This window comes from Cavia porcellus, unplaced genomic scaffold (genome assembly GCF_034190915.1).
Source record: "Cavia porcellus strain 051 isolate PalLab524CR breed Dunkin Hartley unplaced genomic scaffold, mCavPor4.1 scaffold_17, whole genome shotgun sequence".
Taxonomy (NCBI): Eukaryota; Metazoa; Chordata; class Mammalia; order Rodentia; family Caviidae; genus Cavia; species Cavia porcellus.
Window position 1 is genome coordinate 15,641,251 of NW_026947500.1, and position 26,926 is coordinate 15,668,176.

At 44.7% G+C, this 26,926-nt stretch overlaps 1 protein-coding gene across 4 annotated transcripts in view; it reads left to right on the plus strand.

The window, feature by feature from the left end:
- Positions 1-26,926, plus strand: part of Auh (AU RNA binding methylglutaconyl-CoA hydratase) — a 121,097-nt gene that overhangs the window by 85,002 nt on the left and 9,169 nt on the right. The gene's annotated exons all lie outside the window — the stretch shown is intronic.

The following is a 26,926-nucleotide window of genomic DNA, read 5'->3' on the forward strand; positions in this document are numbered from 1 at the left end:
TAAGCACAAAGATGCCATTGTGTGCTCTTCCTAATGGATGTGCACGGCCATTCTCCCAGTGGTGGGTGGCAGCGTCCTGTTTAGCGCCAGCCACCGTGCTTTTGGTGCTGCTTTCTGAGCTGCACCCCCTCCCTGCTCTGGTGTCATAGTCTCCTGACTTTGCTGGCTTCATCTGGGAAGCTGTCACCATGAGGGTGGGAACTCGCAAGAGGGCTGGAGCCTGGGCTTCCTGGGAGGGCAGTGTGGAGGGCAGGCTGTCTCCAGGATTCCCTGCCTGCTGTCTTTTCTGCTTTTCCTTCTGCGTTGAGGAGGTAGAGGGACAAAGCAGTGAGCCTGCCAACAGTAAGTACAAGGTCAGCTGTGCCTGGGGGTCCCCGGGCCCTGGCCATGCACGCACTGGCAGGGCAGGGTTAGGATCGCCGAGGACTCCAGTGTTCTCCCTCCTGTCTCCTCCCTTGCACAATCTCTCTTCCTGCGCCTGGCCGGAGAGCTGGGCCTTGGTCGTCCTGCTTGTCCTTGGCAGCCGGTAGCACTTTGGGACCTTTGCCCTCTGGGGCCACACATGAGGCCACAGCAGTGGTGCTGGCCCTTTAGAAGAGAGGGCTTGGGAGTCATCTTGGTCACGGTTTTATTCGTGAGTGTCACTTTAGGATAGACTGCACGAAGTGTTATTTTCTGCCACGGAATATGCAAAACTCTTAAGCCAGACTACTGTAGCCTGGTAGAAGTGTGTTTGTTTTACAGTCTAAGCCTCACTAACTAATTCACTAGACTAGCCCAAAGCAGTTTCAAGTACTTGCATACATTACAAATATCTTTGTTGTTTCTAAAATAAAACTGAAACAAAATGTTCAAGTGACATTAGTTAAATTTGGTTATATTTAATTCTTTTAAAATGGAAGATAAAATGCCAGGACTTGGAGTTTAACTTTTTTTTTTTTTTAAAGTGCCTCAATTCATAAGCTGTTAACTTGAGTTTGGAAGTAGAAAAATGCATTTTCTAAGTTAATTTACATCATAGTTATTTTTAAATAATTAAAGTCATTTCTAGATGGTAACTTTAGTATGTACCAAGTTAATATTTGATAGTTTAAAGTGGAAATTTTATTTTCCACTTTACAAACTGAAATGGAAAATATTTCATTTACAAAAGTGACTCTTACTTTGTAAGGGGCATTATAAATGGCGTTTATATTAAAAACATACAAATGCACATGCACATATATATTTCATCATTAAAAGTTACTGGTCAAGAAACCATGGAAGCATTCTGCTTTTCTCAGATTTTTTTCTTGTCTTTTTGAGACAGGGTTTCACTATGTAGCTCAGGCTGGCCTTGAGTCCACTTTGTAGCCCAAGCTGCCCTCAAATGCAGTGATCCTCCCGCCTCAGTCTCCAAGTGCTGGGATTACAGGTGTGCACCACCGTGCCAGGGCTCAGGTCTGTTTGGGGCATATACATCTGTTTGATTTGTCTTTTCCTTAAACTGTCATGTGATGTGAGGTTTTTTTTTTTTTTTTTTGTACAGGCAGCTGTGCAGTGCCTTTTCTTCTGAAAAGGACCTTCTTGTGTACTAGGGGCGCTGCTGTCACTGAGGTTACACATTTGGGCAGCAAGTTAGGGCGAGCGAGCAGCAGAACTGGATGACCTGTACTTGATGCCACTGCGTTTCTTGGTAGCCACCACACAAAAACCACTTTCGGAGAATAGTTGAAACCAAAGGTGTTAAAACGAAAACAGAAACAAAGATACAGTCAGAAATAAAAATGGGTTATCCCTCTATGTTGTTTTGAACAGGAAACTTCTTGCTCAAGTTAAGCTTGCAGTTACATACTATTCTACGGATTCATTACTATGCCAGCATTCAGTCTGGTGTGTTAGTGTTTATTTTTCATAGTTTTGTAAGATTAAAAAATTCCAGATCTGTTGTTCCAATAAGACTGAATGGGATGCATTTCTAAACCCTGTTTTGAGCCTAAATTGAAACCTCACGTCAACTTTGTGTTACGGTTTGAAATATTTTCCATTTCAGTTTGTAAATGTGAGATTCAGTTGCCGTTTGAGGCTGTGCCATATGGCAGGTCCAAGGGTAGGAGTTAATTCTGCCGTCTCTCAGTTCTTTATGCCTGGAAGATACAGAGTTCAGCCTTTGGACTTTCTGAAGTTGCATAGGTAATTAAGGTGTATGGCCCTAGACTTATCAATTGCCTCACTCCACTGCTGGGATTTGGTTAGTTTGGAGGTGCATACTGAGCTAGGGAAATTATCTTCCCAGAGCAAGCGTAGCGCACTGCCTACACTTTGGGAACTTTTGGTGGTTCATGCTAACCAAAGGGTGTTGATCGGTGTGCTGTTTCGGATAGCCTGCCCGTCACATGCCTATCCCTAGCCTCTGTAGATCGATAGTCCTGGTGTTTCGGGAAGGACTTTACCTGGCCCTCACACCACCCTCCGCTTGTCTCTCCTACCTGTCACCTAATTCCTCAGCTCCACCTCAGGAAGTCCTGGAAATTGGCACTGGATCGCGCACACCGTTGGGAGAAGCTGCCTGATCTCTGGAGGGGGCCTCCTGGCTTTGGAGGGTCCACACTTACTTTGGTAGCATTCTGTCTGCTAACTTACTTGTGGAGGAGTCTTGTGTGTGCCAGAAAGGGTATTAGCCTTATTTCCATTTTAATTTGTTGGAAACATAATTATTTTCTTTTATTAAGCTTGTTTACTTGACTTCTTACTTTAATTTCTTTCACTGTATTGATTCTGTCTCCTTGAATCATGCTGTAGTTCACTCCATTAAAATATGATTTGTGCACAGGGAATTACTTCTTAACAGTTTGAGATAAGCAGGCTGTTCAGATGGTCTCAGTGGACTCAACTGAAGGCCTCGGCTTCCCTCAGCTCCCAGGGACAGGGCTGGCATCACAGAAGGGCTGTGCGTGCCCCTGAAAGCAGCTCCTCTGGGTGCAGTTAAGCAGGACACCACGTGGCCTGTAGGCAATAACGTCTGCACTTTCTCTTCTTGTGTTTCTGATTGTGCCCCATACTTTTACACTTTCACAGAGGTCCTGAGGCATGTGTGTGAGGAGATATTTACGGCTCAATTTTTAGGGTACACGTCAGGCTTACTGATGAGTGTGAGGTAGAGTTCTGGCCACTTGCCCTGCCCCTCCTGGGAAGCTGCTGAGCGGGGAGCAGTGGCCTCCAGGTTGCGTAGGTGCTCATCAGCTGCAGTCCAAGGCTGCAAAGCTGTCAGGCACAGACTTGCTTTTCACTGTGTTCACAGGGGATTCTTGTAGAATCTTGATACCCCAGTCATTCTACACAGTGGAAAGACCTCATATAAGCAGTTGTGTGATGAGTATTTTCTATAGAGTGATGGGCCCTTTTTATATTTAAAAATGAAGTATTTGATGTAAAAGAAAAGATAAAAAAAGAAAGAAAACATTAATACTAACAATATAGATGCAGAAAAGTTTGCCCGTTCTCCTTAAACAAACATCTGTACCCTATGTGGTTATAGGCCAGTGGCAGAAATGTGAGCTCCAACATTGTTTTGACACGACATTCCACATTAGAATTTTAGTTTGAGTGGCTTTGCTTCCCCAATGGGGTTCATGGAGTTTCGTGGTATTTCTTCTTCAAGTGTGTTGAGTCCATGCCGTGGCATCTGCACACACTCAGTAGAGAGCACTATGGGTGTATTGCAGAGTGCCTATTGTCTGGGCTCAGCCCGAGCATCCTCCCTTTTGTGCTCGGCCCTGTGGAGTTAGAGCTCTGGGCACAGCCTTGCAGGCGCTGTCTCCTGTGGACAGACAGAAGAGGCGTGGTGGCAGCTGTGTGAACAGCCTATGGACATTGGTCCTGACCCCACCTCCAGAACTGGTGAGGGAGTTACACATGCTTGTAAGTTTGTAAGCCCGGGCCTAGTCTACAGTAAGCCCACGGTCCATGGCCACAGCTGGCTGTTTTAGGCTCTTCTTAGTCACTAGTATTCCCACATGGTGCTCCTTAGTCATATATGTTTGAAAAAATGACTTCTTTTTTCTCTAGTAAATACATAAAATAGAAAATATTATTTGGTAGGTAGATTGGTGGATTTCCTTAACAACTTTTGTAGCTCAGTAAGCCATAAAAGACTAATGATAGGATGATGAGAAGATATCTAAGACCTCATTGCATGCAGTCCTCCTGCAATACCTGCTAGAGGTTGGCTTAGGGTCCCTTTCATGCCATGGACACCAGACCCAGGTGTGCTCGTGTCCTCTACAGTATGGCATGTGTGTGTGTAACCTACACGTGTCTTCCTGTGAACTTTAAATCATCCCCAAACTACTTATGCTACTTAAGACATGCAAGTAATTGTAATACATTACTTAGAGAATAAAGATAGGAAGCAATGTCTATGCGTGTTCGACAGAGGTGCAGTGTTCTGATCTGTGGATTGGAACTGGTTTCCATGACCCCAGAACTCATGAGGGCAACATGAATTACTCTGCTTGACCGGTATAGGACTTTGTTCACAGTTGCTGAGTGGGATGTAGCGGGGCTGTATGAGCTGTTTCCTCAGCCCCTTCTTAAAATCTTGTTTTGAGACAGGGTCTTGCTAAGTTGCCCAAGTGGGACTTGGGCAAGGGATCTTCCTACCCCTGCTTTACTGTATACCTGCTATAAAGCGTAATTTATAAATTAGCAGAGTGAGAAGTTGACAACACCAACTGTAAACCAGAGCAGTCCCCGCAGCTTACTGTGGCAGAAGATGCATGAATGTGGCTTTCCCTGGCTGTTGCCACAGGTGGGCCGTGAGCTCTCAGGGCTCACTGCACGGGAGGTGCTTGAATCCCAGAAGCGGCAGTAGAAGTGGCGCAGGGTCCCCAGGCTGGGCGCAGTGGCAGGGACAGCGCAGGACTTGCTGCTGGGGTTTCCCTTTGGTGTCTTAGCACTGTGGTTGACCCCAAGTAACTGAAGCCTTGGGAAGGGGAAGGAGGCGGAGGTGGGCGGGGGTTCCTTCTGTGGTACTGGTTGAGATGAGGGCTTTGTTGTCTTATGGTATGTTTTTTTTTTTTTTTTTTTTTTTTTTAATTGGTTGGGACGAGAGGGAAAGTTATCTGTCTTTTTTGCTTGAGATGATTTAGAGTTTTGAAAAACTGACTAGGTGTTAGATGTATTTTGCAAAAGTGATTTGTTTCCAGTAAGTGAAGAGTTGCTTCATTCTGCTTGGCTGTGCTCTGAGAATGGCTCATCCTGCTTTCATAATTTGAAACAGTCGTTGCCTGGTTTCCTTAATAGCAGCGTTTTCTTACAGTGGCACTTCAGAGCTGCTTGGTGATTTCCCAGTGAGGACCCGTTTACCTTCACAGGGAACTATCAGATAGGATGCTTGTTTTTATTTGTTCATTGGTCTGAAGTGATTTGTTAAGTGGGTCACTGCACACAGGCTGGTCATGAGCAGCAGACCGCAGGAGCTACCTGCTTGAGGATCAGGGCATGTGGGCAGGTGGCCTCACCCACCACCCATCCTGTGGCTCCTGTGCTTCCTTTTCCAGTGATGCTGGCCCTTACAACTGGGATGGGGAAGGTGGCCTCCTGGCAGGGCAGGACAGGGCAGAGCAGGCCAGACCAGGGAGCAGGAAGGAGCCGCAGTTGCCCCAAGAAGGCCTCTCCTTCCTCTGGTGGACCTGGCAGATCTTTTCTTCCTCTCCAGCCTGCTTGTTCAGGGTCCACCTGCCCTGTCATAGCCCCCAGGAGAGATGGGTAGTGAGGCTGCTCCCTCAGTCCTCCTTACCCAGTTCTGCAGTAGGCAGTGAGTTCTCCTTGAGCGCTGCCGTCCCCATGGAGGAGAGCCGCAACCAGGAGGCTCTGGTCCCCACTACTGCCTGCCCAGGAGAGCCAGTCACTTGGCCTCTCTGGCCCCTGGTGCTCTAATTGGTCAGAGGAGGACAGTAGTCCTGGTCAGGATTTTTGCGAATATTGTGAGAAATACTGTGTTAAATCACACAGTATGAAATCAGTTCTCAATGAGTAGTAGCCATTTGTTCATAATGTTTTTGCTATGCTGATATCTTCAGATCTTTATTATGTGATCAAACCAAGTGTTCACGCCAGTGCTGTTGTTTGGTCATATTTAGGTAATGTTAGATATTTTTGTGCATTATTTCTTTTATCACTGATGTTTTGCTATCTGTATAGCATCTGATAAACTGTTAGAAGTACTTGTGTAGATGTTTTGTGTATATAGTAGAGAAGGCATCTAGACTCTGAGACCTAAACTTGCATGTTAAGCCCTTTATCAAGACTCTGATTTGGTGAAAACTGCAAGATCCAAATTTTATTAAATATAGTGTTTTTATTTTAAAATTAAGTGGCTACATTTTAGAAAGTAAAGGAAAAAATTGATGTGTTACTTCCTTTACTTTCCGCTGTTGTTGGCAGGTACTGCATTTTTTCCCATGTGATGAGCTTTCCAAAAGAAGTGTTTAATATTATTCTCTCCCCACTTTTCTTGCTTTGTTATTTTCTAACATGGATAACATGTTCTGTTTACCTCTTTGATTTTTTTTGTTTGTTTTTAGAGATACTGGGGATTGAATCCAGAACCTTCACACTGAGGTATTTGTGCTGAGACAGGGTCTCTGTAAGCGGCCCAAGCTGGGCTCAAATTTGTGATCCTCCTGCCTCAGCTTTCCAGAGCACTAGGATTGCAGACACATAGCACCAGGCTGGGCTCTCCTTTGATGGAGCGAGAATGGAAACTGTGAACTTCTGGGGAACACACTGTGTGTCCTTCGAGAATAGCAGTGCTGCTCAGTAACAGGGTACAGGAGAACAGGTGCCCTCACCGTGTGCGGCTTGGCCAGTCCTCTTCCCGGAGGTAGGGATCCTGAGCAGGCAGCCAGTTCCCCCACTCAGTGTTCTGCTCTGGCAGTGGAGGTGGGCACCCAGCTCGGGAGGCTCAGTGGGGCTCTCTGCATGTCAGGATCGGTGCTGGCCAGGACCACCAGGGTCTGTCTGTCGGAAGCCAGGAGACAGCCTGGAGAGAGAGGAGCCAGCCAGGCCCCTCATGGACTGCAAACCTGTAGAATCATGGAAGGATAAATGTTCATTGTTTTAAATCAATGGATTTTCAAGTAATTCACAGTGCATAACTAATGAAAAATACAGTGCTTACCATTTAATCATTAGAGATGATGAAACTGTTACTCATAATAAGCTTTGTAAAGACTGCATGGTTTATGCTTTACCATTCGTACTGTCCTCTTGGGTTGGGAAATAGCATTGCATAATTTGTTTTCAACATTCATAAAACATAGGCTGTAAAAAAGTACAAAGTGGAATAATACAACTCCTAAAGGAGTGACATCTGTAGATATCGAGGTATGAAGCTTGAAAACATTTCATTAGTTAGGTGATCTATCTAGTGCAGTAAACAGGCAATGTGTTTCTAGCAAACTATCCAAATAACTTAATAATTTTCTCTATGACTGGTTTATATATTTATATTCATCTAACACCACATCTTATAAAAGCAGATCATCTGTTGTATACATACTGTATACATACTGTAAAATATAGTGATTTCATAGTGGTAACTCTGTGATACACTTATGGATACTAAGGACTTTAAGCCAGTCACACACATAATGCATTATCTGTGATAGTGGAATTAAGATAGAAAAGTGCATAGGCATGGACCTTTGCTTATGACCTCAGTTCATCCCCGAGGGCTGGTGGTCGGTCAAGTTGTCAGCCGAAGGTTCCAGCTCCTCTTTGCAGCCTTCAGTCTCCCTTCTGTGCGCACAGATCTCAGTGACCTCAGAGAGACAGTGGCCCAGGACTTAAGTCCTGCAGGAAAGGATGTAGTCATGAACCTTCCAGAACTTTTTAAGAGTTAATTCTGTATCTGAGACCATCTGGAAGCACAAGTGGCTGGCATTTGATCATATGTGAAAACTAAAATTCCAGTCATAATGCAGATGTCTACTGTTCATGAAAGAGACATCATTATAGAGACTTTTTGTAAGCTGGATTTGAACTCCAGGGCTTTACACTGAGCTATGTCCCTAGATGTCCCCAGCCCTTTAAACATTTTTATTGAGAAACAGCCTGGCTCAGCTGCCCAGGCTGGGCTCTCTTGCCATCATCCTGCTTCAGCCTCCCAGAACTCTGGCGTCTGGCTACAGGACAGCCATGGCAGTGTTTGCTGTGGGAAGGAGGTTTCTGACTGCGCTGTGGCCTTATACCGTCTGATGCATGTGAGCTGCCCCAAGAGTGGACTCTGTCCTTTATTCCTCTTAGTTTTGTTTCTCTGGGTATCACTGTTTAACCTCAGGCGGACTTGGGATTGGTTTGTGTTGAAAGTGTGTAGGAAGATCTTCGTTTAGGTCAGCTGTGTGATTCCACTTTCCTCGCTTGTGCAGCAGCTGTCTTGTGAAATTGTTATTTGGCTCCTGGATGTCTCCTCTGTCTTCAGGTCAGCTTTGCATGGCAAAGGTTGCCCACACCACTGGGCACTGCTCTGTCACTGGCCTGTAAGGATTCTCTGAGGTGCCCCCTCTTACCAGACCTCTGCTGAGCCTTTCCCTGCTTTGCTCTAAACCACATCTCCCTGTCCGGACGGGCACCACAGGGATGCCGTGCAGTCTTTCCACCTCGGCAGCAGCGTTGACAGAGGCACTGGCGTGTTGAAACAAACTGAGGTCCGGTCCAAGCTGTGGTTTTGCAATAGAAATGAGCTTTTCAGCCAACAGGGAAGTCATGGGAACCTTGAGGAGCGAAGAGGCCCCTCAATGACAGCAGACGCCAGGAGATGTGGTGCAGAGCCACTGGCCCTGGTGGCCATGCTATTTAATTGGCAGCTGTGTACTAAACCAGCGGTTCATCCCACAGTCCCATGCAAAGTGCTGAGTCCCCACGTGCAGCTGTGCTGCCACGTGGGCCGCCTAAACATAGATTGGTCCCACCATCGCCACAGTTCCCTAGTGCCTCCTCTTCAGTTGACAGACGCAGCCTGGCCTTCCACTGTTCCACCAGGGCTCCCATTCTGAGAGAGTGGATCAGTCTCCATCCTTCGCTGTGCTGAGCAAGCCAGCTCCGACTGCGCATACTATAGAGCGTGGGCAGGTGCTGGGTGCATGTGGTGGCCTGAGATGGACAGGTGCACACTGTGGGCTTCTGAGGGTTTTTAAAATTTATTTCATTCTATTATTAATTAATTAATTAATTTGTTATCTTGAGTCAGGATCTCACTGTGTAGCCCAGGCTGGCCTTGAACCCACAGTGATCCCCCTGCCTCAGCCTCCCAAGTCCTGGGATTACAGGTGTGCGCCACCACAGCTAGCATTTGTGCCTCATGTTTTAAAGTAAGATTTTATGTTCATCTCACAGGTAGGCTGCTTGCCTTGCTTATGTGAAGCCTTGAGACCAGTGGCCAGCAGCATGATACACGTGTGCAGGAGGAAGTAGTTAACACAGATGATAAAGATGTCACAGTGGCATATGGGTGGGGGAAAAAAGTCTTTTGATAATAGATACAAAAACTGGAAAGCTAAACCCTAAAGGTTTTAATTTGTTCACAAACTGCTTGATTTGCTCCAAGAAAAGTAATTTTGATGTCCAGTTGTGTCCAGGGGAATGGGCACTGCTGCCCACATCAGTGGTAGGCGGGCAGCTCAGGATCGGTGAGCTTCCTGTCAGGAAGGGTTACACAGACAGGGTAAGGAAAGGAAGCTGTTTTCCTGGACCCTGTGTTGGAAAGGAAGGAAGGAGGAGGGGAGACAGCTACCCTGCTGACTCAGGGTAGGGGCTCCATAAAGCCAGAGGTCCCAGGCCTTTGTGCTGGCCCTTTTCAGTAGTATGGCAGGAGGGACGCCACCCTGGAGTGCCTCACAACCTGCTAGCTCTGTCAGGCCTAGAGACCCAAGCCCTGTAATTTGGGTATCGCCATCTACGTGCAAGTTCCCACATGTGCCTTGTTTGGCTTTCCTTTGTCCTGGCAAGGTCTTATCTCTAGAATTTATGGAGGCCTTCAGTGCAGGGCTGAGTTAGCAGTTGTGTAAAGGGGCTAGTGCACGAACACAGTGCCCTGGAGACTGTGTATGTTTATGTATAGAGGGGAGCTGCCTTTGAAGTGGCCCCCTTGCATTTTAGTGGAGGTGGGTGAGGGGTGTCTGCCTGCCTCCCCCCTTGCCTTGTTCATTTCCTTCTCCAGTGAAGCTCTGTTCTGTCATCAGGATTAGCCAGAAAGCCCAGTGAGGTCTTTCCCTCTTCACAGAGCCTCCCTCTTTACAGAGCCTTTTCCTGCTCAGCCTGTCTCCTCTGCCCAGGTCCTACAACTGTTTTGCTAAGTGCTGCTTTAGCGTGAGCCACACAGAGCTTACACTGGTGTATTTCAGATGGGCCTCCTGGGTCTCAGCCAGGTAGGATTTTCTCCCCAGATACTCATTCCTGTCTCCTCTCTCTCTCTCTCTCTCTCTCTCTCTCTCTCTCTCTCTCTCTCTCTCTCTCTCTCTCTGTGTGTGTGTGTGTGTGTGTATGTGTTTCACTGTGTTGCAGCATGCTGAAAGCTTCAGGAATAGAAAGTATTGCAACACTTTAAGCATTGGTCACAAGTTGAAGGATAAATATTTTATGATTTTCACATGATCATGACACAGTCTAAAAGCAATAAACATGCCGCGTTCACTCACGCAGCTCTCTCCTCTTTGACCCAGTGCTCTTACTGTAAAAGGGACAGGCTGTCAGCGTGGTAACTTCCAAGTCCCGGCCAGCCCACGTGCTCCTGCTGAGAGCCCTCTGACCCAGAGTCCCACGGAGTGGGTGCCAAGGGGATCATGGTCCAAAACTGGTGTCACTGCAGTGTCTCCTCCCCAGCTGAAGGGAAAAAGCCCTCATGTGCTTTCTCTTGTAAGATGGATTTGTAAGTAATTTGAAAATAATATTTACTTTTAGAAGTCAAAGGTCACTGCTAATCCTACCAGTAAATACCTTTAATCCAGTGTCTACGAAACTTTGAACTTGAAGTGTTTGTTGTGCCTCCCTTTGTTACTGAGCAGTTTTGCCCTGTGAATTTATGAGAGAAAAAGATGAACAGAAAAACAAAACCTGCTATTTCGTACCTTTCAGAAATGTACCTTACAATCCCAAAGTGTAAGTTGTGTTCAGTTACTAACACATTGTAATTGATTGTGAAATGTCAGATTAAACTTACTTTAAAGATCTTAGTGTGTGTAAATGTTGACAGAATTAAAATAGCATCCGTGTGTGTTACTTTCCACCAGAGTTTGGGTTGCTGGCTTGGAATTCTCCCCGTAGCATGGAAGTTCTGCTTGCCCAGGAGACAGTGGGGAGCCCGGAGCTGGAGCATCATTGGTCTTCTTTTTAATGTGTTTTTCTAGTGTTGTGCTTTTGTTGACTTTGTTGTTTATTTTTGTTAGTATTTGCAGTACTTGGTTATGTTTGTCTTGGGAAGTTGGTCCATATACATGGCACACCTTAATTGTTCTGTTTTTCTGTCCCCTGCCCCTCCGACCCCTCGTGGCTCCTTTCAATTCTTGGTCCCCTTCTCATTTGCAAACACTGTGCTCTATTTCCATTTGTTTTTCTTCAGTTGGCTTTTTCTACCTCCATTCCCTCATTCTCTGCATCCATCTCTTGTTGCGCTTTCCATTTGAAAGAATCTCCCTCCTTCCTGGTATCCAGCTGTTGCTTAGTCCTTCATTGTCTCCAGGTGCATGCCTCAAGTTTATCCTTCTTTATGGCAAAGCATTACTTCAGGTGTATAAATACACACTTTAGCCATTCATCTGTCAGTGGATATGTAGGGTGTTTCCAAGACATAGTTATTGTGAATTGTGCTGTTATGAACATGAGTGTTTATGTAACGTTGTAACATGATATCTTCAGTTCTTTAGGGAAGGTATCTAGAAGGGGAATAGCTGGGTCAAATGACATTTGTAGTTTTCATTTTTTGAGGAATCTTCATGTTGATTTCCATAGTGATTGTAGTAGTTTACATTCCCCCCAGCAACGCAGAAGGGCTCCTTTTCCCTACAGCCTCGCCAGCATTTGTTGTTACTCAATTTTTTGGTGATGGTTATTCTTTCTGGAGTAAGATAGTACTTCAGTGTTGCTTTAATTTGCCCAGAAGCGTTGGACATTTTCTCATCTATTATTGGCCATTTGTACTTCTCTTGAGAAATTATCTGTTCATTTCGGTAGCCTCTCCTTTGACTCAGTCTTTCATTTTGAAGTATCTCACTGTTTTGAGTACTTTGTACATTCTAGATGTGAGTCCTCTGTCAAAGGAATAACTGGTAGAATTTTTTTTCCTGTTCTGTAGGTTGTCTTTTCACTCTAAGATGTTTCTTTTGCTATGTAGAAGCTTTTTAATTTACTGTGATCTCATGTGTTGATTCTCAATATTATTTCTTGTGCCGTTCGTTGGGTTCTGTTCAGAAAGTCCTTGCCTGTGCCTGTGTCTTCAGGACACTTGCCTGCTTTATCTTTCAGCAGATTGTTTCTGCCTTAACGTTTAGATCTTTGACTCATCTGATTTTAGTCTGGTGCCTTGGCTCACAAGCTTAAGTCAGTGCACGGTTCTGGAAGAAAGAGCCACGCACGTGTTCACCTGAGAAGGGCGGCCTTGGTCGTGCTCGTGACGTGATGAGGAGTGTGCGGACCAAAACAGACTCTTACCAGTGCTTCTGTCTGTGGACTCAGTGAGTCACAGACCAAAGCATTCATGAAGCTTTGAGATGGATGCAGAGAATGAGGGAATGGAGGTAGAAAAAGCCAACTGAAGAAAAACAAATGGAAATAGAGCACAGTGTTTGCAAATGAGAAGGGGACCAAGAATTGAAAGGAGCCACGAGGGGTCGGAGGGGCAGGGGACAGGTATCACTGTATGTGGTAAGAAACATAGGTCTAGACTTGATGTGCTGCATTTACATTTCCAGTTTTTTCAGCACTGTTTATTGAGGAGACTCTTTTTCCTTCAGTGTGTTTTTGGCCCCTTTGTTAAAGATCAGATAGCTCAGTGTACTGGGGCTGTGTCTGCTTTCTCTGCAGCATTCCCTTCCCTTGATCCCTGTGTCTGTTTTTGTGTCATTACCATGTTGTTCTCTTTTCTTACTTCATTGTTAGTATATAGGAACACTATTGATTTTTGTGTGTTGATCTTTTATCCTGCTAAATTGCTGAATTTGGTATTTAATTCTAAGATTATCTAAGTTCCAATTAAATTCTTTGTAATAGAATTTTTTGGGTCTTGTAAGTAGGTTATATCATCTGCAAATGATGATACTTTAACTTTTTCCCGTCCTTGTATGTGTCCCTTTTATTTCTTTTTCTTGCCTGATTGCTCTGGTTAATTTTTCAAAGACTGTGTTGAACAGGAATGGTAGTAGTGGGCGTCCTTGTCTTGTTGCTGATTTTTAGAGAGATAGCTTTCAGTATTTCCCCATTTAATAGGATGTTGGCAGTTGGTTTGTCATAAGTGACTTTTATCATATTAAGATAAGGTCTTTCTATACTTAATTTTTTCAGGGTTTTAATCGCGAGTATCTCCTGAACTTTGTCAAAGGCCTTCTCTGCATATGTTGCAATGATTATGTGATTTTTGTCCTACCTCTGTTTGTGTGATGGGTTACATTTATTGATTTACATGTGTTGATCATCCTCGTATCCCTCGGTCATGTGGACCGTATGTAATCTTTCTGAGGACCAAGTTACATTCTATCTTGCAGTGTCTTGTAGAGGGCTTTTGCATGCATGTTCATTTGAGAGAGTGGCCTATAATTCTGTTTGTTGGTGGGATCCTTGTCTGATTTTAGAATCTGGGTGATGCTGGCTTCCAGTAGTGATTTAGGAGCACCCCTTCTCTTTAGTTTCCTGAACCACTTAATAGTTTACCCCAAGTGTTACTTTGGCAGTGCTCATTACATTACATTAATACATTAATATGTATTCTTGATTCTTGTTGGGAAAGAAAAACCTTGAAACAGTGCAAATCTTTATAAGAATATCTAGAGAATGCATATGAAATTGTGGCTATTGTAAGTAAACTTGATCACTGTATGAGTAAAAATTGTACATTTTAAAATGCACTTCCACTGAAAGGAACAGGGTCTGGAGAGGAAATGAACATGAAGCATTTGGTGATACCAGATCATCAGAAATTGTCATAGATCTGAGACTTGTCACAGGGGGCCCAGAGCCATTTCTGGGTGAGTTTGCACTTGCCGGAAAGCACAGTTTGAGTTTCAGGAACCCTAACTGCTGCGAATTGCTGTGTATCGGATAGGTTAAAATCTGTTAAGTTGGTAGTGATTTTCAAAGATTAAAAACTTAATTGGTCACCTTTGAAGGATGCTAGAAAACTGATTTTAGGGTTAGACAATAAACATTTAAAAGTTACAGTTAAGAAAAAAGAAACGTGTATTCAAGATTGTTTTCACCTGTTACTTTGTGACATCAGAGTGTGGTTCGGACCATCTCCTTTGAGAGTCTTGGATGCTGAAGAGAGGATTTCATGGAGTGGACTGCTGTAGAGTAATTACAGTTCTGCTCCCCCTCTTCCAGCGCACAGCTGACTCAGCTTCATCCTATCATAAGAGGCTAGCAGGCCATCTGTCCTGGTGCTGCTCTTCTCATCTGATAAGTACAGTTTTAAAATTCTTCATTTTGGCTGGGCATGGGGGCACATGCCTGTAATCCCAGCACGTGGGAGGCTGAAGCAGGGGGATCGATGCAAGTTTGAGGCCAGTCTAGGCTACATAGAAGGTTCAGGACCAACATGGAATACATAGCAAGACCATGTCTCAAAATAAGATTAAATTAAGTTAAAATATTTTTTGCTAGGCATTGTTGACATTCATCATTTATCTTTAACATGATGTATTTTAATTTTTTATATTATCTTGTTTAGTGCCATTTGGTATAAATAATTCGTATCTGATAGATTTGTTTTCTGTACATACACATGGTCCCTAATGAATTCATCAAATAAATTGGTAGTTGATGTTCGAAATGCTAGGTGTTATGCAGGAACCTTGGTACAGACCATTAGATAATAATTTAATGGTGCTTTGTTTCCTGTTTATTTAGTACTAGCTTGAATCCAGGCCTTGCACTGAGCTACATTCCAGCTAGGTTTTTTTTTGTTGTTTTTTTTTTTTTTTTAATTTTGAGACTGGGTTTCATTAAATTGCTGAGTTGCTAGGCCAGGCTCAAACTCGTGACCCTCTGTTCCCACCTCCCAGGTGCTGAGATTGTAGGTGTGTGCTGTCACACCCAGCACCAGATATTCTATTGATATTTGGAAAATTTGGTCGAAATTTTTGGATGGGCTACAAATACATCATTTTTCCCATTTAGAAAGGTAGATTCCCAGTATCCAATTTTTTTTAATTGATGGGTTTTAAACTAGGAAAGCTATTCTAGAAATTGTGATGAATGCTTTCTGTACATTAGTTTGTACTATCTACACAGCTGAATTTTATTTACTTTTTATCGGTACTAAGGGTTGGACTCAGCACACAACTGAATTTTAGCAACCTGTGATTGCATCTGCAGGCTGTTTTCCTGCTCCCTTCTCAGCCTGGGGCCCCCTTGGCCTTGATGTTGTGTGCACTGCTCAGTTCTGAATCTCCATCTCCTGCCTCTCGCACTGCAGCCCCTGTCCTTGCAGTTCTCCGCAGGCCTGACCAGGTCACCAGAGCCAAGTGCCTCCACACTCCCTCTTTTCTCCAAACCCTGCTTAGGTCTCATTCTTTTGTGATGGACACTTCCTTACAAGGACCCAAGCTATCTCTCTCACTGAGCTCATAGAGAAACTGTGAAGTTTAAACAAGTGAATGCTCCTAATGCTGGCCAGTTCAGCAGTACTTGTCACTCGTAAATGCTGACTTTTGCTATGACTTGATTCACCCTCCCATTTGTACTTCTCTAGTAAAGTTCCAGTTTATCTGCCTACTCTACCTGCCCCAGAAATTGCTCAGGAGATAAAAAGATAATGATGTTAACTTATCTTGTGATGGTGTATTTCAAATGTGTAACTTTGCCCAACAATCCTATCATACTTCCTTAGTATACTTACTTTCCCACTGTCCACAGTGTATGTTCAGATCTTATTCTTTAGTCCATTTAAACATTCAGATGTTCTTGGATATAAATAACAGGAAATCCTATTCAGCTGGCTGACAGAATAAGAAAATACTTTTTAATACCACAGATGTCACCAGACAGAACATCTTTGCATTGTGAGTTTGGTAGCATAGTGACATCTTTCTGCCATGTGGTCTCTAGTTTGACACTTGGCCTTGCAGGCTACCGTCATGGTGACAAGGTGACTCATAGATTCCACAGCATCATGGAAGAAGACCCGTTTATCCCTGAGGTCCTTACTTCAGTGGAGAAGTCCTAGAAGATTTGGAGATTTGACATCCTTAGCAGAAGGGCCGGGTGAGAAGAGGGGAAGGTGCCGTGCGCCTTGGCTGCCTACAGCCCCTGTATGCGTCACTGTGCCTTGGTGAGTATGTCTCATGGTCCAGCTGACTTCTGTGCCTTTCTGTCTGACCAGTCTCCTGGTGATCTTGTCCAGGCCTATCTTCAAATGCCATCTGCATGATACTGAACATTAGTGAATGTCAGAGTTTGTACCCATGTGCACACTGACTGCTTCACTTCTGTGTCTGGAAGATGTCTTTCACTTGGTAACAGGGCTAGCATCCACCTCCTTTTCCTTCCCTCTTCTCTCTTCCTGGTGTGAGATACAACACCTTGGCGGTCATCTAGGTATTAGGTTGGTTGTCTTTTCTTCCTGCATCCACTTCATTAGTAATTTCAAAAAGCAGTTATCCTGTGTCACATGTTCCTCACTACCTACACTACCCTGTGTCACTCAAGCCACCATGTTGCACTCAGGTGACCTGCTGGGCACTTAATTTTGCTGTGTCTCTATGACCCGTTCTCTTTCTCTCTCCCTCTCTCAGGCTTACAAAGGATCTTTTAGAAATGCATTGTGTCACTGATTGCTCAAAAGCCTCCTGTGCTTTTTGTACCCTCTGCTAGAGCAGAACATAAGCTTTCATGCCTGCCTATCCAAGCTCTCTTCCTGCAACTCCCTTATTCTTTACTGCAAGTCACAGTGGCCTCCTTCCTCTCGAACGTGCCAAGCACAGCCTCACCTTTGATCCTCACTCTTCTGCCTGTGTCACCGCCGAACTCATTTGTTACTGAGTACTCTTCCTCGGTATTCACGGCCTGGCCCAGCCACCCAGCCCAGCCAGCCATTCTAAGTAGTCTGTATGGTCTCAGGCCTGAAAGTATCTCCATTTCACTTCCTGTCATTTGCAGCTCTCTTGCTTCTTTCATTTTCTTCTTCCGTGGCCACCTAAGGGTAGAAGGACATCAATGATGGCTTGGTCACTGCTGTCTGTTCAGCACCTGGGACAGAGCCTGGTGGTATTTGGTCCCTCCACCAATAAGATGTGGATGGAACAAATGACCTTTTCAGGCAAACTTGCATTCATCTGTTTTTAAGTAATAGAGGAGAAAAAACAATTGTTACTATTTCATAGCTGTTTTTAGAGAGCAAACAATGAAAATTAACTCCGGCTGCTCTAAGTGAAAGGACATTTATCTATCACGTGAATCCTGGAGTTAGTGGAGGAACAGAAAGTAGTGAGGCTGGGTGGGTACACACAAATCCAAGAGCCTTGGATACCGGCAGTGTGCATCACTGACCCTGTGTTGGTCCCTGCACTTCAAGGTTCCTCATTCAGGACTTTTAAGTGCCAGGGAGTGACATCCAGCAGTCACACCTAGCCTTCGTGCCATTTCACTGTGCCAGGATAGAGAACAAAAGCATCTGACTCTGGCTTCAGGTGCACAGGTTCTCTGCTCTCTGAGCCATGTACAATGAGGTAGAGGGACCCAAGGGTTCCAGAAGTGAGACCAGGACTTCAGTTGGGGCATTGAATGTTGAGCTGTGAACACATGATAAGCATTTAAGGTGTCTGAGGACCTAGTCTGGAAGTTTCTTTCCAAGCTTGTTGGAAACCTACCACGTGCTTCCTTTATCTTTTCCACCAGTAGTGACCTTAACTCTTCTTCACACTAAGTAGAGAACAGCAGTCCTGACCCCATTTCTCAGAGGCCGCCCCAGCTGCTCATGCTTCCTGCCTAATCAGAGCAGACCAGAGGCTTCTGGAACCAGAGGGCCCCTGGGTCTGAGCCTGCTCTGTGCTCCGGCCACACTGGCTTACCTGTGTAACATACACCTTTCCAGGAAACTCATTGCTCAGTCCCATGTGGCCCAAGTTGCAGGATCGCCTACTCAGGAGCCCCTCCCTGGCCATTGATCTAAACTGCGTCACCTTCCACTCTGTGACTTTGCGTGTCCACTGCCCACTGGCAGGCATCTGCCTCCTGTGAGGCTTCCTCATCAGTGTTGGGCTCCAGGGGCAGGAGCATTGTGTTGCCCACAGCTCTGTCCCTGTGCCTAGAACTGGTCCTTCCACAGTGACGTGTCAGGATGTGCTTGCTCGGTGAGAATGGACAGTGGTGTTGCCACTTTTGAAGTTACTTCCCGAAGAGGAATTCCAGAGAGGCACTCAGTGAGCGCTGTGTAGTGTTTGGTGCAATGATCTTGAGTGCTTGTTTGGCCACGTGAATTTTGACACTTCCCCTTAAGAATGGCTCCTCCCACCCAGTCTTGTGCTCATGGATCTGCAGGCTCCTTGCATTGCAGCCAAAGGTGGGGGCCCATTGGAAGTGCAGAGCTTCGGCCGTTGCCTCTGACCCGTGTGTGGCCTGGCCAGGCCTAGAGCCTCTGTAATCCCTGGTTTGTGGCAGGGGAAGGGTGGCAGCTGTGATGCTTCTGTCCTCATCACAGAGTGGAAATAGGACTCAGTTCCCATTGGCTGAACAGGACACGCCTTCAGGCCTTCTCCACTGAAGGCCTTTGTCTGGTAGGTGATGACAAAAAAGCTGTGAAGTCACTATTGAGAGGAAGGTGTGAGTTGGCAGCAGTTTTTATTGTTTCACTCTTTAGCTGGCACACAGAGTGATATTGTCATGCATGTATACATTGTGGAAAGATTCAGTGAAGCTAATTAACATCTCTATTACCTTACCTGTTGTTGTTTTAAGAATGTTAAGATAGATTCTTTGGCCACTTTGGAAATATGCAATACATTACTCACTGTGATCAGGTGTGGTGCTTACCTTTGAGCAGAAGCCTTCTGAGCTGTCCTTTCAGGTTCCCATGCTGTGTGCTGCCTGTAGGGGGATCCCTGGGCTCTGTCCCTGGCTGCTGCCTGGTCAGAGTGTGTGACCATGGCCCAGCATGCCTCCAAGCAGGACTGGCCCAGGAGGCGGGGCTCTGTACTGGATGCTCTTAGTTAGGGTGGACAGCGGAGTGAGTCTGAATATAGAGCGTCACCAAGCTCTGTCAACAGTGCATTCCTGCTCTGCAAGCTTGCAGCGATTTTCATTCCACTTGGGACAGACCTGGTTTTAATGTTATTGTTTAATTTGCTTAGTCACCAAGGCTCTTGGTGTTGCTACCTGAGACGTAGCATTGACCAAGCCAGTGCTGGGGCCTTCCATATCTCTCAGGGGTCCTGAGCTCAGCCGCCTATGGGACACCCACCTGATGGAGATCAGACACTCTTTGTTTTTACCGGATTCCAAGTTCATGCTGGAATTTAATGTTTTTGGTTGGACGAAGGTGAATTGAAGTGAAGTTTTTCTAGTGCTCATCCTTACACGTCTGACACATCAGCCTTTGGTCTGTACCGTGGAGTCTCACCCTTCAGCTTCACAGGCAGCCCTGCACTGGCTCTGTGTGCCTGTGACCCCCAGGAGCACTCATCTTTCATAGCTACTCATAGACACAGTCAGTGCTGCCCAACCAAGGCAGTTTATTAGCATGAAAAGTTTTTATTTAGGCTGTTCTTATAAACATAGGCTAACTATATTTGTAAAAACCTAAGGGTCACATTTAGTTTTTTTGTGTCACATAGCATTGTAACTTCCATTTTTAAAACTCCTTGCTTGCATTATTATAAATTTAGAAAAACAAACAAACTTTTTTTTTTTTGTAATATTGGGGATTGAACCCAGGGCCTTCACACCGAGCTACATCCTTAGCCTGTTGTTTTTAAGTCAGGTCTTGCTAAGTTACTAAGACATCCAGGTGGGCTTGAACTTGGCCTCCAGGAGTACTCAATTACAGGTGTGCACACTGTGCCCAAATTAGACACTACCACATTTATATGGTTTGAAACCCAACTTTGTACGGGGCACTAATGGGGCTATACTTTCATTTCCATAAACGTAGAGATCCAAGCAGACCATCACTCTGTGATTTCTGCAGTTTGAATGCAGCATAGAAAGATAGGACAGATAATTTTTCTTTACCAAAGAAGCTTTGTAAGGGTAAAATGTTATTGGAAATGCTGAATCCAATCATATATATTCCAATCATGTGTTTGTGTAACTATTTAAGAAAGTTTCTTTTGGTAAAGGGTGAATATTTTATACTATATACAAGATGTGAATATTTTATATCATAGACAAAAAGGAACACAAAATATATCAAAGATCTTACTGTAAAAAGAAATAATAGTTCTAAATATATATGCAACCAATATTGGAGTGCCCAAATATATAGAGCAACTGCTAATAGCCCTAAAGGGTGATGGACTCCAAAGCAATGCTAGTAAGGGACTTTTATATAGTAATTTGGGGTGTGTACAGATCTTGCAGGCAGAAAATCAGCCCCCCAAAAGTAGCGCTGCACTGTACTCTAGGCCAGGAGGATCTGCTGGACCTCCGTGGGAGGTTTCTTCCAGCTACTCGGAAACAGACTCTCAGCAGCACACCACCATTCATGTGCTAGACAGACACAAAGCAGGCCTGGAGAAAGTTTTCAAAGTTGAAACTATACTAGATGTCTTTTTCTGACCAAAATAAGCAAAAAGAAAAATTACAGAAAGTGTAAGCATACATGAAAATTAAATAGCTTACTCCTGAACAACCAGTGTATTAAGGAAGACATGAAGAAGGAAATCTAAACATTTCTTCAAGCAAATGAAATGGAAAATACATACTAAAATCTATGCGATATAGTAGAAGCAGGACCGAGAGGGAACTTTATAGCCATTATTGCCTGCATCTCAAAGAAGAGAAAGTTCTCAACCTATCACTGCATCTCAAGGTACTGGAAATACGTAAAGAAGTTGTACTTAGTTACTTTTCCCATTACTGAGACAGAACACCCAATCCCACAAGTTAAAGGAGAAAAGTTATTTCAGCTCCCAGTTTGCAGAGGTTTCCGTCCATAATTAGCTGGCTCCAAGGCAAGATGACTTGACAGACATCCCCTGCAGAGGAGGAACAGTCCATGGCAGGCATAAGGCAGCTAAAGCAATGAAGCAAAGCAAGCTGAGGCCTCTTTCTGTGCATTCTATTCTGTCCAGGTTGCAGGCACTTATGGCAGGTAGCACTCACACCCAGGGAAGGCCTTCCCGGTATCAACTCTCAGAACTATGCCAAACCGGTCAGTGGACTTACTGAGTTCTTGATCCAAGCGTCACACACTCTAGATCCAGCCACCTCTGAAAATTAATACAGTGCAAAAGTAAATGACAAGGACTGGAGCAGAAATAGATGAAATAAATAATTACTTTTAAAAGCACAAAAGATTAATGAAACAAAGAGCTGTTTCTTTCAAAAAGTAAGCAAAACAGGCAAACCCTTAAAAAGACTGAAAATTAGAGATGCAGACAGAGAAATGACTGTTGATATCACAAAAATACAAGGGGATATTAGTAATTATTAGAAATGCCTGTGTATCGACAAATTTGATATCAGAAGAAACGGATATATTTCTGAATGCATGCAACTTGTCAAGATGGAATCAGAATAGAAAACCTGAACAGGCCCAAAATGAGTAATTCGATTGAACCAATAATAAATCTATTGAAGAAAAACCTAGGACTAGATGTCTTCACGGTTAAGTTCTACCAAACATTTGGGGTTTGCAGCACATGCCTGTAATTCCATCACTTGGGAGGCTGAGGTAGGGGATTTCCTGGAGTTTGAGGCTAGCCAGGTTACATAGTGAGTCAAAGGCTATCTCAATTAATTTACTTTAAAAAACAAAAATAACCAAGTGCAGGAATGTGCCCCTATAATCCCAGCACTTGGGAGGCTGAGACGAGGATCTGTGTGAAGATCTGTGGGCTACCATGTGAATTCAAGGTAAGCCTGAACTGTATAGCAAAACCCTGCCTCAAACAGACAAATAAGCAAACAAGTAAATAAATAAATATATAAAGAAATAAATTTTTAGAAACTATAAAGAACTAAAATTGATTTTTCTCAAAATTATTTCAAAAACATTGAGGAGGAAGAAATTCTTCCACACTCTTCTACAGTATGAGCACTACCCTGTTGTTAGAACTGGACAAGGACACAACAGAAAAGACAGTCACAGGCCAGCATCCTTGATGAGCATAGATGTGAAAGTCCTTAATGAAACACTGGGAAACCCAATCCAGAGAACATACAAGGAGTCTCACTGGGAGCAGTGAGATTCATCCCACTGCAGGGATGCAGGGATGCTCGATATATGCAGATCAAAACGTGATCAACTTATCCCAGAATGAAGATCAAAAATCATGCTTGTCTTCATAGATACAGAAAAGGCATTTGACAAAATGCAGCATCATTTTGTGATAAAATTCTGCGTAGATTAGTCACAGTAGCACGCCTTAGAATAGTAAAGGCCATCCTTGTTTGTGGGCACGTGTAAATACTCAGCAGCTAAGCCAGGTATGGTGATGCATGCCTGTTCTTCCAGCACTGTGCCTGGAGCAAGCAGATCATGAATTCAAGGCCAGCCCAAGCAACTTAAAAAGTTCAGGCTTGTGGGCTGGGGATTTAGCTCAGTGGCATAAGTGCCTGCCTGGCAAGTGCAAGATCATGAGTTTGACCCCCAGTTCAGAGAAGTTCAGGCTTGCCCTGGACCACTTAGTGAGACCCTGTACCAAAAAACAAAACAGAACAAAAAACACAAATGTAACAATTAGCTAACAGATGACATACTACTGAATGCACAGAGCCAGAAAAGTTTCTCTGAGATCTAGAAGACCATAACACACACCAATATTCACTTTTGCTACTTTTATTTATTGTGGCCAGCAGATCAGTTGGGCAAGAGAAAGAAACAGGAGAAACCCATGATGGAAAAGACGAAGTCAGATTGTCACTGTGTCCAGGTTGGACATGATTTGGGACTAATAAACTACTTGAGTAGTATTTCAGGATACAAAATCAAGATAAACTAAAAATGGTCCCTTTTATAATACATATCTAGTAATCAGTTTAACTGAAAAAGTGGAAGATCTCTACCATGAAAAGTAAAAACATTTGTGAAAGAGGACAGAAGGAAATAGAAAGGTACCTGGTGGTGTGGGTTGGAAGACTCAATATTGTTAAAGTCCCTATCCCATCCAGAGTAAATCTACACAGGTGTAGTGCAAATTCCTTCAGAATGGAAAAAACAGTTCTAAAATTTGTGTCAAAGCACAGAAACCCCTACTAGCTAGAGCCAGCTTGAATAGAACAAAGCCAGAAGCACTGTAATCCTGACTTCAAAATACACAACAGAGCTGTAGTAGTCAAAACCCACTGTAGTGTTGGCACTGAAACAGGAATGTAGGTCAGTGAAACAAAGCAGAAGAAGCCAGGAAGTAAACCCATACATTCACAGTCAGTCATTTTCAACAGAGATACTCAAAACATGCATTAGAGAAAAGTCTTTTCAAGAGAGCTGGGGAAATTGGATATTCACATACAAATAAAATTTTCTCTCACCAGTAAGAAAAATTAGCTAAAAATAGGTTGCAGCTTTACACATGAGACTTGAAACTATGTAATTACTGGAAGAAAGCATAAAGGAAATGCTTCAGGATATAGAAATTGTGACAGAATTTTTCAGAGAAGAGCCCAAAAGCATGGAAACAAAAGCAAAATAAAACATGGCATGCTGCTAGCTGGGCGTGGTGGTGCATACCTGTAATCCCAGCACTCTTGAGGCTGAGGCAGGAGGATTGCCTCCAGTTCAGTCCCAGCCTAGGCTATGTTGGAGTTCAAGGACAGCCTGAACTAGATAGACCCTGTCTCAAGTAAAAATTAAAATAAAAAACTGCTGCTTAGCCAAGGCTATAATCATAAGAGTGAAGAGATGACGTACAGAGTGGGAAAATGTACTTGCAAACTTTCTGGGGAGCTGGTTGATTCCTAGAATTTATAAGGAACCAAATTCCTCATTACCAAGCACAAGACAAAATAAACCCAGACCACACATGTACACGACACACTTAACCCCGATTCTAAAATAGGTGTAGACTGAAGTAGGCATGTGAACGGTGAACAGATACATGAAAAAATGTTCAACATCAGTAATCAGGAAAATGCAAATTAAAATCACAGTGGGTACCATCTGACTTCAGGAAGAGTGAGCCTTCTCAGAAAGACAGGTGGTGGCTGCTAGTGGTCATCGGAGAAGCAGCAGCCCTCACCCCTGCTGACAGTGGAGCTGCCTGTGACCCAGCAGTCCTGTCCCTGTGTGTGTCCCTAAAGGAAGCGAGGCCGAGACGGCTGCACTTACATGTTCACTGTCGCAGTATCCACAGTAGCCCAGAACTCAAAGCAGCCGGAGTGTCCATTAGCTGACAAGTGGGTAAAGGAAAGGTGCTTAACATGCAAAATACGAAAAGACAGCTGTTGGTGAGTACAGTGTGTAGATAAGTTGGAATTGTTCTCTACTGGGGTGTAAAAGATTCATGTGCTGTGGCAGACTTCTCAAAAACACTAAACAGAATTACTGTGTGACCCAGCAATCTGCTGCTGGGTGTAACCCAGAGGAATAGCAAGCAGGGTTTTGAAGAAGCGTTTGTACACTGGACTCATGTACACAGCAGCTTATTCACGACTGCTGGAAGGCAGCGCAACTGGTATGGCCATGGACGTTAAATGAGCAGCAGGGTGTGGTCCGCAGGTGCTGTGGCATACCTGTGCTGTGCTGACGTGTACTAAACGTGAGAGGCCTCAGGCCTGCTCTGCCAAGTGTACTTTCCCAGGCACAGAGGACAGACACTGGGGCTCCTTTTCTGGGAAGTAGGTGGAGTAGATGACCCAGTCTTAGGGGCAGTGCTCCCTGGCAGGTCACGGTGAGGATTTTCCTCTGGATCCCATGACATTACCATCACCAACAGAAAACTCTCCTGGCAACGTGCTCTGACTTTCACGTCATTCCTCCCAGGAGACCGTCCTGCAGTGCACAGAGCAGCAGTGGGGTGCCAGCCTTGAGGGTGCGCTGCTGTGTGGTGAGGGCACACCTCTGTGGCCCTCACACTTCGAGGGTGTGCAACTCTTCTTCCTGGAGAATGTTCCTGGGCAGTAGTGCGAAGAGGTGTGAACTCCATGGACTGTGACATGCTGAGTTTCGACTGAATGGAAGTGTGACATTTACAAGGGTTCTATTTGTGAATTTTCACCAACTACAGTAGACTTTTCACAGAACACAAACACAAGTCATTTCTTAACATATGGCACTCCTTGTAAATCCCATATCCATGAAACTCTTCAGTCTCATGAAAACTTTCACCAGTTCCTTGCGTGCAGGCAGTCATCAGGGCCACATGGTTTGTGTCGGCGTCCTGGCCAGCACTGTCGTGAGCTCCATCAGTAACTTGTCGGAGTGGGGCAGCTCGTCGTGCGAGTTCTGGGACTTCTTTTTACTGTACTGCACAGCATCACTGTAGACACTGTTTGCTGCTTCAGCAGTGCTTCTCTCTGGGCAGGCATTTTCTGCTGTTCCTGTTGAACACTACATCCTCTTGGGCAGTTTCAGCAACTGAGAACAGCAGGTCGGCAGAAGCATCACTGCATCATGTTTGAAAACCATCTCTATTGAAAACGGGCTTTCCCAGTTCCTGTGGGCTTTCTGTTGCTTTTCTAGAACTTGTTTGCCCTAAATAGCAGTCTTGGCTCTTAAGACAGTTAAGGGCAGTGTCCTGAGCTCTATCCCCCCAATTGGGGCATGCTTTGCTGAAGAGCTTCTCAAAATGTGTGGCATTTATGGCTTTTCCTGTTTTTTGGAGAAATGCGGATAAAAATGAGTTACCTTTCCTCCGAAGGAGAGTGGCTGCACTGAAGTGCTGGTGCTGGGGGTGGAGAGACTGGCTAGGGTATACAGTGCCCGGAAGGCTCACGGAGTCGGCTTGCAAGCGGGGTTGGTTTTGGATAAAAGCGCCATCTACTCTTCAAATGCTTGTGACCAATATAGAGAACAAAGACCAGCTCAGACTTGGTGAACCAGGTGAGGCCAGGCCAGCTTGCATGGACAGAGGGCTTGCTCTCCTCTGCCTCTGCTGCTCGTGCCCTCAGCCATGCAGCAGCCACTCTAAGGGTGCAGCATAGCAGATCAGGATCACAGCTGTTCTGTGGCTTGTGGAAGGGGACAAAGGCCGGGCCTGGCACCTGCCTCTGTCCAGCTTCACTGAGAGGTACTGTAGTGAATGGGCAGATGGATTGGATAGATGGGCCCGTCTGCAGCACACAGGCCTCTTCCTGGAGAGCCATCTGCACCACGGCGTTCTGTTGAGGAGCTGACCACTTCCCAAGATTTGCAAAGTGCTCCGTGCAGAGTCAGCACCAAGTGCATGGGCCTGACTTCACTGAGTGGATTTTCCAGAAACTGGGAAGTGGGTATGTCTGAAGGAGAACAGCTTCAAAAGGGAAGAGAGAGCAGGACTGATGGGGCGTGGACGAATAAAGTGAATGGAATAGGGCAAAGCCTGTTTCCACATGAAGATGTCTGCTTCATCTTTCCTAAATTAAAGTAAGTTTATAGTTCATT